This window comes from Pelodiscus sinensis, chromosome 6, assembly GCF_052426305.1.
Source record: "Pelodiscus sinensis isolate ZL-2025 chromosome 6, ASM5242630v1, whole genome shotgun sequence".
Taxonomy (NCBI): domain Eukaryota; kingdom Metazoa; phylum Chordata; order Testudines; family Trionychidae; genus Pelodiscus; species Pelodiscus sinensis.
Genome location: NC_143057.1, coordinates 105889453 through 105895172, shown reverse-complemented (window position 1 = coordinate 105895172; position 5720 = coordinate 105889453).

Here is a 5720-nt window from a genome sequence, read left to right as displayed (position 1 = left end):
GCCTCCTCTGATTCGCTTTCGGATCTAAACACACGTTAGCCCCCAACACTGGATCCTACAGAGTTTCCAAATATCTCTTGGCTGAAGTCAGCGGCTCGACATATCGTGTATTACATAGCAAGCAAGGAAGAAGGCTTCTGAAGTTGGCCGGCATCTTAGGCTACATTTTCAAGCGGATGTAACATAACACCACACTTTGGTCCAAGCCCTCGCACTCAGAATCTCAATTCCAAAGCTGTCACACCATTGCCAAAGGAACAGGTCAGAGAAGGCTGCGGGAAAACGGATTTCACCGCAGGTCCCCGCTCCCCCGCCCCGCAGAATGCCCTTATCCCGCGTAGCAGGTGAGCATAACCCTAGGCAAAAGGCGCGGGGGTTCGAAGAACAGCGTAAGGAGACTAGATCCAGGGAACTAGACCGAGCTGAATCCCTTTTTTTTTTTTTGCATAGCGGTGGAAAGAGCAGCACGAGCTTGGTAGTGCTTAGCTTCGCTGCTGATTTCTAAGGCACTATTAGGCAGATCGCCGTCGTAAAAGGAAATACGGTCTGTCTCATTCACTTAGCATATCAGCTTTCTCCCAGACGTAGACTGCCTATTCAATGTGTTGTAACTCTTTACACTGTGTGACCAAGATATCGCCTTCGATTTAAAAGCTGAGCTGAAGATGCAAACGGGTTTCGCGAGAAGGACGGTGTCTACTATTTCACTAGCTGGAGGCCTAAGCAAGTGTAAACGTGTATTTCTTGTGTTCTCGACTCTGCCAGTCGTTGTGAATTAGGAAGTCCTCTGCAGCCGATGGATTGAAATTAAAGGGAAGAGGGCTTGGAAAACAGGAGAAGGGCTCAAGGAAATGTGGAAACAAACCACTTTTGATTAAAAATTAAGGCCGACCAGTTTAGAAGGACTGGCAGCAAAAGCGTGCCAAAGCCCGTGACTTTCCTGACCGTAGAAGGGAATGAAAACATAACTTTTTGTGTCGCACCTTGGGTGAGCGTGGACTGCCTCACAAGCTCTTTCTGGCCAATGCAACAGACCCTGACCGCCCTCTTATTTAACTTCAATTAGATCCACAGTGTACGCATAGAAATAATGTCTGTTAGACGGAGGCTTTGAAAGGAGTGACCAGTAACTAACTAATCGATCACTCGATCGGGCGAAGACATTCCTCCAGATTTTACTTGATATTTTTCATCCTTTCCTTCACAGAAAAATAGGAACACCCTCCTCGAACAAAACAAAAAAACCTCTTGCTGGAGACCCACTGGAACATTTGCTTTTGAGTTTTGAATCTGTTTCTGTACAGTATCAGTTGATAAGGAAACTAGTCAGAACTTTACCAATAGCTCTGATGACGCAGAGGAGTAGAGGCGAAAGCCCAGTTTCAGTCAATTCAGTTTAAAAAGAGAGAGTAAAAAAATCAAGGTTATCTAAATGGAAAAAGATTCAGCTAATAGGATATTACCAACAATTCTTAGTTCTTGGAAAGCCCTTAGCAAGTTGCGCTTATAATCGAGACTTTGGTTCTGTGCTACGCAGGAGCTGGAAAGGAAGCGACAAAGCCGCTTTAGAAAACGGAAGATGAGATGAAGGGAGCACAGTGAACTCTCAAAAAGGAGTTTCTGAATAGATTACCACCATGCCAGGTTCAAGCAATGAGATATGCTAACTACAGGCAGCACAAATGATTTCTAGTGACTTCCTCACCTGACAGAGTAAAGGGGAAACAATAGAAATAGGGTAAAATGTAAGTGCTGGGACGTTATTAAAAGACTTTATTGAAAGTCAATTCTCCGAATATACTCCAGGTAAAAGGATACTTTAAAATACTGTATGCCTTCCATTAGGGATTTGTAAAGGGGGAAAATGTGTTCTCGATCAATTTGTTCCTTTTCAGTTAACTAGACATCGGGGCTTTTTAAAGCCAATTTCCCGATTAAAGGAAATGGGGCATTTTGTTTGGAAAACAGTATCAATATGCCATTGTTTTCCACTGGCCTTAGCAAGTGGCTTTGATTCTTTCTTGTGCAGACCAATCGCCTGAGATGTCAGCCCAGCTCTATCTAGTACCAGTAATGTTGTTAAGTTTTATAGGGGAGGCTAGGATTGGGAAGGACTTACTGGCAGAAGTTTGGAATGGCTGCATTATTCATGAGCAAAGATGAAAAGTAGGACAATTAATTGTGACATTAAAAAGTTGTGATTAATCATGGTTCTAATCACACTGTTAAACAATAATATAATATCAATTTATTTGAATCTAATATTTTTGTATGTTTTTCTACATTTTCAAGTATATCAATTTTGATTACAAAACAATACAAATTGTACAGTGCTCACTTTATATTATTTTGATTACAAATATTTGTACTGTTCAGAGAGAAATAAATCATATTTTCCAGTTGCCTCTTTCACATACTGTAATGTAATCTCTTTATCCTGAAAGTACAATTTACAAATATAGAATTATTATATTTTTACATAACTATGCTCAAAACCAAAACAATTGAAAATTTTAGAGCTTACAGGTGAAAGCAGGAAGGAGCATATGAATGTTTAGCATATGTGGCATGTAAATACCTTGAAATGCTGGCTACAACAGTGCCATGGGAACGCCTGTTTTGAATTTCAGGGGACATTGTACAAAAAGCAGGCAGCATTGTCTTCTATAAATGTAAACAAACTTGTTTGTCTTAGTGATTGGCTGAACAAGATGTAGGGCTGAGTGGACTTGTATGAGATGAGCTAAAATATTGTTTCTTTTGTTCACCTTTCCTACAGAGCAAATATTTGTAATACAAATAATACTATAAAGTGAGCATAGTACACTTTGTATTCTATGGTGTAATTGAAATCAATATAGCTGAAAATGTAGAAAACATCCAAAATATTCATAATACATTTAAATGTGTATTCTATTATTTAACATTGTGATTAAAACTACATTTGTCACTATTTTTTAAACCTGGGTGGTCAAAGGTGCCTGGTACAAGCCCTTTTACAATTTACCATGTGGATATCACCCTCCACATATGCACTCTGAATAGCTGTGTATGTGTGTGAAGAATATGTGAATATAACATACTACATGAGACTGTCTTAATTTATGTGCACTTCCTTCCTGCACTGTGGGTTCCCTTTTCTGTGTCCATGAAATGGGGCAGTGTGTAATTTGCCTCCTCTCCTCACTGCACAGTGTTGGAAACAGGCATTTGTGAAAAAATGTTCCCATTTTCCAGCCATCTTTAACTTATGCTCTTTGGGGCACAGACGCTGTCATAGACAGTCTATTTGTACAAGGCTTAGCACAATGGAGCTCTTACCAGACCGAGGCCTCTAGATGTGACCACAATAAAATGTTGAATGTTAGATGTTACTTTGCAGTAAAATAGTAAAACTTGAAGTGTCATGGTGATGTGCCTGACAGTCCAACAGGCTCAATAGAGTGTCAGTGGAAGCCCCTTGTACGGTGCATGAATTTTAATATTTCCACCGATGCATCTCAGTGTGATGGAAGGAAAAAGCCAATAGCCCAACATATTAGTGGAAGGTATCTCTCTAACCCCTGCCTGCCTGCCTGCCTGCCTTATAAACATAAATGATATTTAGATGCATCCACATATCCATTTACTGAAACCCATTTGGCCAGTAGGTGATCGTTTTCACAGGAGCAACCAGGGCCAAACTGCTAAATGTTATGGGACTTTGTGGACATATTTTTAGGCCAGCAACCTGGTGCCACTATGGTGAGGCTAGTGAATAGAATAAGGCTACTATTCTGTTTTTTTTCTTCAGATGAAATTATTTTTGTGATCTAGATTAATTCTAATGGATTTTTCTTGCAAATATATTTTGAAAGTTTAAGATCATAAGTGTTTCAGATTAATCTGTCCTTCAGTGTTACCAATTCTGCAATTCTGTAAGTATGTTGGGATGAAATGTTTCAAATCCATCTTCAACTAATGTCCAACCAGTTCTGAAGCGGTAGCCACTATAGTGGCTACTGCTATAGCAAACTAGCCACACTCAACCAGCTAAATAGCCCCATTGTTCTAGCCAAATAACCACACTCAGCTGGTCAAATAGCCACATATGGCTAGTGTGTTGGACACCACGGAACTAAACTTACTGATTTATAATGTAATTGGCTACATTCCATAGCAACAATTTTGCCATTCAATGGGAATAACAGCTAGCTACTCTGAAATAACGTTCAGATAAATAACTCGATTAGAAGTTTTTTTTAACTTCAGACTGCTTATTACCATAGCTGTTCCACTTGATTAGAGATGAATTTGTACAATACAGATTTAACATGGGAACATCAGAGTAAATATGTTATTCTCTACTGCAAGTTTTCCAAAAATGTGTAGGAATATTCACTTAAAAGTCTAAACTATTTCAAGTAAAGACATTTCACTAATGGGCAGCTGAGATAATCTTCAAAGTTCAGGTTTTTTGTGGACAACAGCAAATCAATGTGATCTATTCGAATGAAATTATGTGTTTGGCATCTGTATTCTAAAGTGATGGACACCTGAGAATTATGTCTACTAATCTATCTATGTGCTTTAAAACAGAAAGAAGGTGCTTACAGGATAAAGACACAAGAGAAAGGATGGAACAAAGGAAGTATGTCCCCTTTTTATAGATGAGGAATTGAGGCACATTGGAAATAAATGACTTGCCCAGGCAACAAAATAAGCATATGGCAGAGCTAGCAGTTGAAACCTGATCTCCAGGGCCTTAGTTGAATGCCTTAACCACAAGTCCATCTTTACTAATTAAACCTGTACTGTAAATATTGACTACACTAAGTTTAATTTTCTACTCAGTTGCATTGCTTTTATGTTGGTGTAACTCTATTGATTCTCATGGAATTACACAAGTGTAATGAGGTGAAGTCTGAGGTCTAATATTTGCAACACTTTTGAAGTTCACTCTTTATTATTAGAAGTCATGCATTTCTTGTTGTTAAAAATAATAACAAAAGGAAAACATTATACATGTCTGTAATGAGCCTGGGACAGCAACATGTCCGCCTGCTGACCCAGAAGAGAAAGCGCCCTCTATGACCCCTTGGTGGGCAGGTCTAGCCACACCTAGCCCCGCCTACAGGAAGCCAGAGGATGGGTCTGGGACTATAAGAGCCATGGGCTCAGTCACAGCTAGGCAGCTGAGCTGAGCAGATGCCTGGTCCCAGCTCTCGCAGCGAAGGCCTTGGCTGCACTGCCCCGGCCAGAGAACTGGGTTGAGATGCCTAAACTCCTGCCAAGCCTGGGCCTGGACTGCGGAGACACCAGCCATCACGTGAAGCCACACTGACCCCACTGGGATCCTCTCCAGGCACCAATGACTAGGCCGGCCCACCTGGAGCCCTGCCTGTATTGGAGCCTATGGACACCCTGCCAGCTGCGCTGTCACCTGAGAACTTACCAGAGCATTGCCAGAATCGGGTAGGCCCTCAAGGGTGGTTGGAAAGTGGCCCAGGGATAGCCAACCTCGGGGCAGCTGAGGACATGGAGGTTGGGCGGGCAGAGCATTGCCACCTGGACCCCTGCTGACCCTTGACCTCGTTGGCATGTAACGGACTGGATCCCCGCCAACCTAGTGGCTGCAAGGCCACCACGATCAGAGCCCTGGGCTGGCACATGGTGGAGTAGGGAGGGCCTGGGTCCCCCTCCTGCCACCCCTCTCTCTGGGTGGCAGGTTCCCCCTGTGG